The 13,139-nt window shown below is 43.4% G+C and overlaps 1 long non-coding RNA gene across 1 annotated transcript; it reads right to left on the bottom strand.

Moving 5' to 3' along the window:
* Positions 1 to 11,943: 11,943 nt before the first annotated feature.
* Positions 11,944 to 12,620, bottom strand: LOC121954294 (uncharacterized). Its single transcript, XR_006106561.2, has 3 exons — positions 12,560 to 12,620; positions 12,321 to 12,476; positions 11,944 to 12,233 (listed from the first exon to the last, which is right to left on the bottom strand). It is a non-coding gene; the product is annotated as an uncharacterized LOC121954294 (long non-coding RNA).
* Positions 12,621 to 13,139: the final 519 nt, after the last annotated feature.

Genomic DNA, 13,139 nt, shown 5'->3' with positions numbered 1-13,139 from the left:
TGACGACGCAGCCAGGGGTATCCGAGGATCAACGGCAGATCTGGGGACCTCAGGACGGAATGGGTGAATGGTCTCGTGATGTGTACCCGGACAGGAGCATGGAGGCGGAGTAGTCTGATGGGTCACGGTACCCAGAAGATGACCATCCAGGGCGCTTGAACAGGGCGTGACAGGGAGACCAGGGTTAGTCCCAGCTGAAAGCCAGTTCCTCGTCGATCAGGTTCACGTCGGCACCAGAGTCAATAAACGTGGCCAGGGTGTGAGTCTTTTCACCCAACCGAAGCTGCACGATGTAACAAGGGGCGAGACTGGAAAGCAGAGTTCTGTGATCGGCTCAGCAGTATGCCCCTCTCTACTGCTGAGCCCCCCCTTTTACTGGACAACCGGAAACGAAATGTCCAGCCTGTCCACAGTACAGGCAGAGTCTCCCCCGACGCCGTCTCTCACGCTCCTCAGCAGATAATCTGAATGCGACTAACCTGCATTGGCTCCGTCCCCTCAGACTCGAGTCCGCTTGGGCGTTGCCGGGGTGGTGATGCCGGCTGGTGACCTGGGAACCGGTGGGAACCTCCTCCAGACGCTGCTCCTTCCTCCTCGCCTGAATCCGCCTGTCCAATCTTGTGGTCAATTCGATGAGACCATCGAGGGAATGAGGGAGCTCAAAAGAGACCAGTTCGTCTTTGATGTATGGTGCTAGCCCGTTGAGGAAGGCATCGCACTGGGCGGCCGAGTTCCAGTTACTCTGCCGGGCCTGAGTCCCAAAATGCGATGGCGAAATCGGCGACCGTCCGACTTCCTTGGCGCGTTGACTCAGTAGACTCTCGGAGGCGTCAGGACCCAGGACGGACCAAACACTTTCCGCAGTTCATCATGAAGGCTTGAAATGAAACGCAGGCTGGTGTACCTCTCCCCATTCCGCTGTTCCCCATAATCGTGCTTTCGCCAGTGAGATGGTTGATAGCGAAGGCTACTTTGGCTCCTCAGTGGCGAATAATGTGCGTGGCTGAAGAGCGAACAGGATGGAGCAGTTCGTCAAAAAGCGGATTGCAGCCCTCTGGATCTCCAGCGTGGCGTTCAAATTATCCCACCGGGGGTTGGTGCGGAACAGGGAGGTGGCGCCCTGAAGTTGGGAGCCGCCGCATGGGACTCGAACCAGGAACAGCGTGTTGTTGAGTCAACGTGGTGGCCATCTGTTGAACCTGGTTAGCCAGCAGAGTCAAAGCTCGCTCCAACGCCGAGGCGGAATGGCGAGCCTCAGCCGCGTTGGAGGAAAGCTGAGCCTCGTGTTGCTGGAGCATTCCTTCAACACGGGCTAGGCGAGACTGCAGAGTGCTAGGGTCTGCTGGGTCCATTGTAGGCCAGATTGTACTGAAACGGGGTGTGTATGAACCCAGATGCAGTACGCTAACACTCAAAGTCAGTTGGTAATAACTTTTATTATAACCAACACGAATAAAGTTCAGCTCACAAATGTTCAGTCCGTTCTTCGGGTGAATTACCCCAACAATGTCTCTGGGAATCCAACGAGATGAAGACACGAAGCTGGAACCAACCGTGGCTGGAGCAGGGAAACCCAGAAGCTCGAAGCCGACAACACGGGGGCAGCAGCGTTGTCGGGGGATAGCAGCTGGGTCATGGTCGGGGGACAGGCAGAGGATCCGTAGCCGAGGAAACAGTCCCGAGAATGCAAGCGGTACCGTCGAGGAGCAGGCTGAAGGATAAATGGGTAATTGCGGGAGGTCTTTGCCAGTGGAGCCGTCAGGATTGCAGAACGCCGAAGCGAAGCACGTGGTCAGGGACAGAAGGCAGGTAGGTACACCGGGTAGCAGGCACGGAGGGTTGGTCGGGAACAGGCTGAGTCGGCAACAGGTAATCTGGCAAAGGAACGCTGGAAAGTCATGCATGGCAGAGGAACAATCTGGCAGTGAATGAATGTGTGCGAGTGTCTTAAGTACTGGACTGATTGATGATGAGCTGCAGCTGTGGGGGAGAGCAGACTGCAGCAGTGGGCGTGGCCAGCAGAAAGAGCAGGTCAGAGTGAGGTGAATGGAAAAGTACTGGCAGTGAAGGGAAGGAGGAGAATGCAGGAACCATGACAAAAACATTTATTTTTGGTCCAAATTAGATGTTGGGATCCATGGATGTGATGTCTAAATAAGACAGATACTGATTAGCAGTTAGTTTTTCTATTGTTCATAAAATCGCTCCAGCAGTGATCCAAACAATATCGTTCACCACTTTGGTTGTTGTTATAGATGTAGTGTGGACTTTGCCACCCGCGTGAGATAGAAAGAATTGTAAAACTTTTTTTTCTTATAGTTATTGTTCGTGGTGTGCACAGTCCTTACCATCAAACATTTATACCTTAACACACACACACACACACACACACACACACACACACACACATATATATCATTACATTCCAGAACACTGACAGTGTTAGTGTTAGACAGTTAGAACTGTAACATTGTATAATTGCATCATCTAGCACTGCATCATTCTACAATTATATCATGACAACATTCTGTAAGTGTAACATTCCCATCATAGCACTCTAGAACAATAACATTCCAGAACCCTACAAATGTATTCTAGAGCACAAATATTCTAGACCTAACAACATTATACAATTGAATCATAATAGATAAGGACTATAAATTCAAGAACCTTACCATTCTCAAGCCCTTACATCAACTACGTTCTAGGACCCCAACATCCTGGAACTAAAAGCATTTTACAATTGTATCATTAAAATAGAGAACTACAACATTCTAGATTCGTAATAGTCTAAAATAGTGTCATTCTATAATAACATCATCACTTTCTAGAACTGCATCATTCTACAATTTCATTATGACATTCTAGAACTGTATTATTTTATAATTACATCAAAACATTCTCGAACCCTAATATCGGAAAACTGTAACATTCTGAAAGAAAATTCTAAAAATTTCAAGATAACATTCCCTGAATGCTGACATGGTAGAACTGCATCAATCTATTATTGCATCATAACATTCTCGAACTTTATCAATCAACAATTACATGATAACATTCTAAAACTGCAACATTCTACAAATTCAATTTCAATTTTATTTATAAAGCCCATTATCAGAAAACACAGTTTGCCTCAGAAGGATTTACATGATACATTCTAGCACAATAACATTCTACAACTCTAGAATTCTTAAAGTGTAACATTCAAGAACACTCACCCTCTGCAACCAACATTCTAGAATTAGATCATAACCTACCCTAACCCTAATCCTGACAGCTCCTGGGAGGGAAGTCCAGTTATGTGACGGACTCCTCTCATTGTTTACAGCACTGATAGCACTGTCTCCCACAAGCAGGATATCTCTCGCCCTTACCTCTGGCACAGATCCTTTGTCCTTGAGTGCCTTGTGCTTCTTCTTCTGTATGCCACAGCGAATTTCACGTTTCCCCTCGTGAATCTGATCATTTTTAATTCCCTGCTTAAAATCGCTCTCAGGCTCATTCACAGTTAGTTCAGACAGTGGTTGATATTTGTTTCTTAGCTGTATGCCTGGCGATGCTGTAATTCTTCCTGTGATACCAGCATTTGTTTTTTCTGATTCTGTTCTGTTTTGGCTTAGCGCCAAGTGTATGCCAGGCAGCAGTGATATCAGTCTGTTCAGGTCCCATTCTAGCAAGTTTCAGGAAAGACACTGTGTCATCTAGGTTTAAAATATTTGAGGTAGACTTAGCTGTCTTATCATTGGATGTTACTGGGAGTGTCTCATGAAGTCCTCTTTCTGCTTCAAGTAAATCCTAATCTGTAGCACAGCGATTTCCTGGAGATATTTCCAGCAGTTCTGGCATGATGTGCCTGTTCTTGATTTTACAGGATTCAACACATTCTTGTCTCACAGGATCTGACTGCAGCTCCCACTGGTCCGAACCATCCCTTGCCATGGCTCTGTGTCAACATACATAGTTTCTTCTAAAGAAAAAGTAGATAATCCCGATACAAAAATGTCAAAAGTTATCCTCCAAATGATTTCATCGTTGTAGGGAACGTAGTTGTAGTTTGTGACAAAAAGGAAAAAAAATAGGAAAAATAAAAACTAAGCAGAGAGCAAGCAAGAAGAGCGTCTGCACTGTAGCGAAGCAGGAAGTAGAATTGTAATACCGACACGCCTTTGCAACTGAACATTCTAAAAACATGATTCCAGATGGCTGACATGCTAAAATTTTAACATTCTGCTTTTAAATCACAACATTCTACAACTGTATAACCCTACAATAACAATGTTACATCCTAGAACTGTAAAATTTCACAGTAACAGCATAACCCTAACACTGTAAAACTAAGATTCTGGAGCTAACAAAATTCTACAACTGCATCATAACATTTCAGAACTTTGATATTCTAGAACTGTAAGCTTATAATGCCTAACATTTTTGAACCAATTCACATTCAGAACTACATTCTAAAATCATAACATAAGATTCCAGACAGTATCACAACATTCTAGAACTGTGACACTGTAGAACTGTAAGCTCTAGACACCTAACTCTCTTATAATGGGCTGTCAAACCACACACACACACATATATATATATATATATATATATATATATATATATATATATTTAAATTGTGATTAATCACAGAATTTCAACAGTTGATTGTAATTAATCACATTTTCAAATATGTTTTCAATTGTATTACTTTGTACATCAAAACAGAGTTAAACTCCATGTTGAAAAGATGTAGCAATTCTTACCACATTGTCTTGATTAGCAATCAAAGGACAGAAAAAAAAAGTATTATTACAGTGAACAGCTCAGCCGACTGAGAGCAGGAGGATTACACTGTGTCTCTCGTTAATATGGTCACCCTGATGTTTGAGCATCTTGACTTTGGGATGGTGAGCAGCTCAACAGTTCCTGTTAGCACTTAGAATTATAACTAGAAAGCTTTTAATTCCAGTGTGAAAACTCTTTTTTTTTTTTAAATAGTATTTATTACATGGGATGGGAATTACAGAAAGGTATCAGTACCCTGTCTGAGCAGCAGAAGAGCAATGAATGAAGGTCAAAACCCTTCACCTATATATATTGCTGTCAGTATGAAGGATGGATAAAGGGCTGTGAATCGAAAGCTGGTTATTATCGTGGAACAAATTTCTTTTATTTGTAATTTAATTAGTGGAATAGTTGAAAATTACACTTGACCATTTACAATCATCCTGAAAACATTGTGTGCAAGATGATTGAAGACTAAGGAAAATATTTGTATAAGTGGTTTAATCACATAACACTAAAGTCAGACCTTTGAATGCCAAGTGGTTGTTGTCATATAAAAATGTCATTAATTCTGCAACTGAAATAACTATTAATCCGCATATGGATATATTCAGCACAACAAAGCTCATGACCTTATTGCTTACAATAAGCTAGAGTGCTGTGCTGTGCTGTGGATGCACCAGCAACACTTAAACAAGCCTGTTCTGAAGATGATGGGTTCTCACATTTCTATAGAGAAAGTAGGACAAAGGCAGGAAGAGCTGCAATATTTACTTTAACTCTAAAAGGCAGAGACATTGACCCTGGAGTGTTTCTCTCTTTTGAGTATAATGCAATAATCTTGAACTGCCAGTTGCCATTGTTATCAGGAACAATATACAGACCACCAAAGCTCTGTGTCTCTCAGGGTTTGATTACAGTTTTTATATGTACTTATGCTCAGTATTCAATTTTAATTGGTGAATTTAGGAGGCTATACATAATAAGACAGATTAGAAAGTGAAAAATTATCAATTAGCATATGGATTTTGAACAGCATGTTTAAGAGCCAAATCATAACCTAGGGCGTACTTTCATTCTGGTTATTTGTATAGGTTGTCGCCAGTAAACTTAATTTATATAGCATCTTTCCATAACTAAAGTATGCAAAGTGTTTTACATTGTAAAAATAATCAAACAACAGATATGTTAACATTCTACAATTACTTCATAATATTCTAGAACTGCATCATTCTACAATGACAACATGGCATTCTAGAAATGTATCATACTACAAAAACATCATAACATTCTAGAATGATCCAATCCTATAATCACATCATGACATTCTAGAACTGCATCATTCTACAGTTATATCATAACATCCCTAAGTGTAACATACTACAATCAAATCAGAATCCTGCAAGAAGAACATTCCACAACCCTAAAAATGTAACTGTAACATTCTAGAACCCCAAGATTTTTGACCTAACAACATTCTAAAATTAAGGCCATGTCCACACAGAGACAGAATCTATATATTTCTTCATTTTAAAAAAGTTTTCCCAAACATGGAATCCTCTCAACAAAATTTGTGTGTCCACACAGAACCACTGAAAACGCTGTAGTATATATGCCAGGCCCGTGGAAGCCTCAGAAATCCACCAAACACAGAGAATAAGACATGGAGCATGCACATAAAACTTGTGTAACGTAAAAATTTGCGTATTCAGGCTCCCATAATGCTGGTTCCATGTGGACGAAACGTCCATACAATAAAACTTTTGTGGATACACCTAAACTCGTCTCTGTGTGGATATGGCCTGAATCATAATCAACAAGGTCAACAGCATTCCAGAACCTTACAATTTTTAACTGTAACATCAAAATTGATTTCAATGTTGCACAATGTCACTAGTTGCACCACTTCCTTTCCGTAGGCTGTCTAGTCATGGTTGCTGATGAGCTCCACTACAGTTGCGTCACCTGCAAACTTTGTTGGATCCGGATTTTGAGATCAGTTATGGGTGAGCAGATGAACAGTAGCAGACTGAGCATGCATCCTTTGGGGGCACCCGTGCTCAGCATGATGCTACCTGATGTTGTGCTCCCATTACGAACTTACTGTGGTCATTCAGTCAGGAAATCTAGGATCTAATTACAGAGGAAGGTGTAGAGACCTTGCAGAGTAACTATTCGGGAATGACTGTGTTGAATGCTGACCTTAAGTCAATGAACAGAATTTTGATATAGATGCCCTTATTATTCAAGTGAGATAGGGCTGAGAGCAGGGTATGAGAAATGGTGTTGTCAGTGGAGCGGTTATGCAAACTTTGAAGGGGCTGAGTGAGGGGGGATTTGATGTGTCTCATGACTAGAGACTTGAAGCACTTCATTGTGATAGATGTCAGTGCCACAGGGTGGTAGTCATTAAGACACGTCATACTTGACTTTTCTGGCATGGGGATGATGGCAGTACTTTTAAAGCTTGTAGGACTACAGCCTGGCTCAGCAAGATGTTAAAGGACATTGACTAGCTGACATTATCTTGGTATTTTGTCCAGGCCTGCAGCTTTCTGTGGGTTAACTCTGGACAGGATTCTTCTCATGTCAGCTGTGTCCAGACAGAGTGCTTCGTCAGGAGGGGGGAGGGCCTTGTGCCCCGGCTTGTTGTTCTGGGCTTCAAAGCATACATAGGAGTGGTTGAGTTCATCAGGAAGATGGACTTCACTGTTATTGGCCTGTGATGTATTTTTAAAGTCAGTCACGGTTTGGATGCCCTGCCACATGCCTAGTGTCCCTAGTGTCACAGAAGTGGTTTTTCATTCTGTGTGCGTACTAGCATTTTGCCTTCTTGATGGCTTGAGAAGGTCAGCCCTCACTGACCTTAGGAACCTGTGGGCAGCTTCACATAATCTCAGCAGGCCACAGACCTCTGCTGTCAGCCACGGCTTGTGTTTGGCACATGTAGCAATGTGCTTCACTATGGCGACTTCCTCAATGCATTTCTCTATGTATCCAGTCACAGAGTATGTATATTCCTCAACACCTGTGCTGGCTATAAGTCGCTACCTCCCTGAACATGTTCCAGTCAGTGCTCTCACTGTGGGGCTTTGTCTGCATATCAGCTTGAGGATACACAGCATCTTTGTCCGTGCTGACCATAACTGTGGAATTTTGCTGGTAGTTCTGCAGTTTTTAATTCTGTTAACTGAGCTGATGTTCAGAGAGGTCTTTCTGCTGTAGTGCAGACAGTCACAACAAACATTAGCACACAACTTAACCCTAAACCTAGCTAGTTTCTCCAATTACGACGATGACGACAGCAGCATATGTAGATTCAGCAGCTAATAGCTCCTCAAATCCTTGCTACTTTTTTGCTATATTGCTATATTTTTCTTTTTTATGACACCTGCTGAAGCATGACTGTTCTACAATAGAGAAGCACTTATCAACATCGGAAAAAGTGTGGTTTTTGGACTGAACACAGCAGACCATGAGAGTATCCCCACTGGTGGCATGTGCCGAGAGGCAAGTCAGACCAGAGGGGAGAAACGAAACCAAAAGCGCTGAACAAAGAAAGACGAGGCTGACCCAACTTGGAACGAGAGCTGTTCGTCTACTAAGCCATGCTCTGGCTAATGTGAGGTTGTAGGAGAGTGGAGTGGATTTGATGCGATTGAGGCTCACTCAGCAATGGGAGATCAGAGACTGCTCTGCGCACATCTTCACAGAGACATGATTAAACCTCTAACATCTGAGATCAAGCTGTTGCACTAAATGGACTGACCTTGTGGGAGCCATTTAGACACAAGACTGATGCAAGTTCAAAAAAATGCATGAACTAGGTGGAATTTTCATAGTAGCTGCTGATTTTAATCAATTCATCCTTCAACTCCAAAGATGTAGCAGAATCAAGGACAAAAGTCATTTGTTTTTTAAATCTGTCTTCTACCTTCTATTCTGGCACCTAACAACACGATAACATTACATTTTAAGATTCCTATGACAACCCTGTGGTGGCAATTTATGTTTCCCTCCTGTTTTCTTTTGTTTTATCTGCTGTTAATACTATGATGTACAGGGTGCCTGGAAGCTCAGTGGGTAGATCAGGCATCCCATGTACAAAGGCAATGTCCTTAATGCGGCAGCCACAGGTTTTCCTCCAGCTTGTAATCATTTGCTGCACGTCATCCCCTCTCTCTCCCCCTTTCATCCTAACATGCTGTCCTTTCAAATAAAAGCAAAGGCCCAAATATATATATATATATATATATATATATATATATATATATATATATATATATATATATATATTATATATATGTCGGCCCTAAAGAGTTCTATGACTTGGGGCCAACTGTTTCTGCCATCAATGTGAAAAAGTTTAATTAAACACAAGAAACTTGTGCTCCAGAAAAGGATAAGCACTCAACGAAGAACCTAGGATCACTAATCAGCTAATATGACTTAAATTTAAAGGCCAGTGAGCAGTGATAGCTAAGACGTCTTTGGGGTCATCAGGTGGGAACCTCCTTTTATCAGTGTTTCACCTGGTTAGTCCCAAAACACCTCCAGGAGGCTAGGCAGTGATCTCTGGTGTCCCTAGTGCCAGCTCTCATTGCTCCTACGCAGCCAAAACAGCTCCGTTTATGCAACCTCCAGGTAATGTCAGTGCCGATGCTACCTTCCCTAGTAACTGCTGTGTACCAGCTTACCTTACCTCTCTTACTAAATGGCTTATCACAGCCTAAACAGCATTACCATCTTCCACAGACCCAGGCTCCATTTATGCAAGCTCCAGGTAGTGACAATGCTGATAGTACCAGATACAAGGCTAGGCTACCACATGGCTATCACAGATACAAGACTAAGCTATCACATGGCTATCACAGATACAAGGCTAAGCTACCACATGGCTATCACAGATACAAGGCTAAGCTACCACATGGCTATCACAGGTACAAGACTAAGCTACCACATAACCACATACTATATTACCTTACCTGTATTACTACATGGCTATCGCAGCCCAAAAAGCACTGCCACCTTCAACAGACCCAGGTTCCATTTATGCAAGCTCCAAGTAGTGACAGTATCGGTACCACCTTCCGTTGCAACTGCCACATACTATCTTACCTTACCTATATTACCACATGGCTATCTCAGCCCAAATAGCAATGCCACTTTCAACAGACCCAGGCTCTGTTTATGCAAGCTCCAGGTAGTGACAGTGCCGATGCAACCTTCACTAGCACATACATCACACTTGCTATATATTACAACTCAAATACAATGCCCAAGCTAAAGAAAATAAGAATGAACTGGCAGAATCAACAAACAAACTTGCAGCATGATCTCACACAAAGAAACTCAAACAGGCCACTCCCACACCTAAATACCTAATCCTAATCCAAATTCATTGACTGAATTTAATTGCCTCATCTCATTTCCCTCACTGTCTTCCTCAAACTCTGTTCCGGCACTCCCAGTTCCCCCAGGAGCCAGACAGCTGATCCTGCTACAAATCACCTACATCCCACTTCAACTGGGCGAACCCTAGCTTTCCATCTTTTTTGCTCAGCTTTTGCCTCTAAGTCTGTGTACATAAGTTTCTTCTTTTCATAGGCTTCTTCCACTGAGTCTTCACAAGGGACTGTTAGCTTAGTGAAATAAATGATCCTTTGACTCACAAACCACAGCACTATGTCAGGCCTCAAATTAGTACAGACTATTTCCTGGGGAATAACAAGCTTTCCTCCTAAATCTACCTGCATTTCCCAGTCACAAGCTCCTTCCAGGCGGCCACATCCCTGCCTCCTCCCTAACTTACTGCCTCTATGTTTCTCCCCCTAACGCACAAACTGGACAACTAGACTCTCTTTTTTAAAACCTCCTGAATTCACCCACCTTCTTCTCCCGTCAATATCTGCAGCTAAGCTTCTCAACACCTGATTATGTCGTCATGTGTACCGGCCCTGTGATAAACTAATTTTGCAGCCTGACTAAATATGTCTTAAGGTTGCAGTACCTGAACAAAATGGGCATGATGGGTCACCATTTACCCAGAGCTTCAAGTTCTGGGGGGTTGGCAACACATCGTATATAGCCCCTATCAGGAATCTAATGTGGCTCTCCTCCATACTCCACAGGTCCCTCCAGCTAAGCTTCCTCCTCTCTACACTTTCCCAAGTAAACCACTGACCCGGCTTAGCCTGAGCCACTGCCTTAGCACCCCTTACAGTCTCCTCCTGTCTACGTACCTGTTCCACTACCAGCTTTCTATCCTTGTGTGGCGATCAGCATACGAGTGGGAGGCTTGAGTATTAGGGAATGACCAACCAAACCAGACAACGCCACCTTGGGAATTTCACCCAAGGAAATAGTTTTGTTTTACCTTATTGGAGCTAATACCAAGGCACTCAGGTTTGTTCTACTGAAGGAGCAGGAGATGTGGTCCCAGTTATAAAAATCTATATTTTTTTATTAGAAATTTTCATAAAACCGACATATATTAAAAGAGACTGTGCGTGGCTCTTAAACAGAAGAAAGTGCACAAATCAGGGCTGGAGCTTACCAGTGGGGGAGGCTAGGAGAACGGGGAGGTGAAGGAACCCAGGGAGAAGAGCACCCCACTTGCTCGTTTCACTCAAACACCAAAACCAAGTAAATGAGGAGGGGTCGCACAGCACACACACACACAAAAAAAAGGGGAACCCCACCACCAGGACACCGGGACCGCCACCGTAAGCGTCCAGCACCTGAAAAACAACAGGAAACAGTATTAACGAAAGGAATAACTCAAAACAATCAAGCAAAGCAAACAAAAACAGCCCAATAAACAAAATAACCAAATAAATAAATGAGGCTTAAGGATAGGCAGCAACCAAGGTTACAAATTACTTACAAAATTGTCACTGTAGCTGCCAAAAATAACTCAATTTAATGATTAACAAAATGACAAAAGTGAATAAGCAAAAGAAAAACAAATGATTTACTAGAAATAACAATTATACACAAAATAAATCAAATGATGAAAGTCCAGCTACCGGAGTTTACAAAACTCAGGCACCTTGACCAAACAAATCACAAAGTAATCCCAATTTAAGAGAACAAACAACAAAGAGCTACATTCAATCAAAGGTAATTAATTACTAAACTAAAAAGAAAATAAGATCTGATTAAACAAAACCAAAACAACAAAAATTAACCCAACATCATAAAGAAATCAAAACCAACGCATGCAGCATCGGGGCTGAGGCAAAAGAAAGAAGGAGCTAACTAAATAGGGGTGAAGAAGTTCTGTCGGTGGGCACAGAACATCCCGTCCGGCCAAGCCGTAGGCCTACAGCGAGCACGAGCAAAGCCCAGCAGAATAAAGCCAGCACAGGAGTGATGCGAGCAGCACACTAAGCAAAACATGCAGCAAAGCAGCAGCGGGTCTTCCAAACAGCGTCACACCGCACATCAGTTAACATCTACAATGAAAATATCAAATAGACTAGATTAATATTAAAAGAATTAATGCTGAGGCGGAGAGGCTGGGCAACATGGGCCCCACATACCGATCAGGCAGCGTCGATGACGCACACACACTGGAGAGGGTCGGAGCACTTCAGGTCTCCCAGCGGCAGTGGCAAAACGTGGCTGACCAATAGCGCGTTGAATGGCAGATTACGGGCGAGCCAGCCCCATAGACGCAGCGTCCGCCCATCGGACGTCTGTACACAGACAAACCATAGCTGTGACAACCGCAAAATCCACCGCAAACAACAACAAAACCAGGCAGCAACCGCTACATTACCTGCACAGGCGATGGCGAAGAGGAGGAAGTGAGGCGACCTGGAAGTGGGCGGGCCTCAGAGCCAAACAGCAAGAGGAAGGCGAGATGGACACCACCTCCCTAAATAAGGTGTCCTCAGGTGCGGATTGGCTAATAAGGCAGGGGAGAGCAACGCAGCACACTCACCCATGGGAGAGCACTTCTTCCTGCTACACTTGGGGCCTGCTGTATTCCACACCAGTTTGCCTGGCCGAAGCCCCAGGCCTCCCTGGCAAAATTGAACATAACCTACTATCTCTGCATGCCTAAGAGCAGCCTCTGCGTCCTGAACTGCCACACTTGGGTTCTATTTTCTCTCCTTGAAAGGATTTGGAACCACACTCCTAACTATTACATCATATCTCCCGGCCAACAACAGCTCTGCCCTGACCTTGGTGCACTTCTGTTAAGCTAGATACTGATCCTCTGTTAAGATAGATACTGGCAGCTGAAGTATCCCTTTCCCATACAATGCCACACTACTTAGACACCTGAGAGCACCTAACCACTTCCTAATATATGAGCTAACCAACTTTTCCATTCTCTCCACAGCAGATACTGG

This window comes from Plectropomus leopardus, chromosome 13, assembly GCF_026936395.1.
Source record: "Plectropomus leopardus strain MGB_pleo_1.0 chromosome 13, ASM2693639v1, whole genome shotgun sequence".
Taxonomy (NCBI): Eukaryota; Metazoa; Chordata; class Actinopteri; order Perciformes; family Serranidae; genus Plectropomus; species Plectropomus leopardus.
Note: the sequence above shows the minus strand (reverse complement) of the source record. Positions and strands in the feature narration are given on the sequence as shown.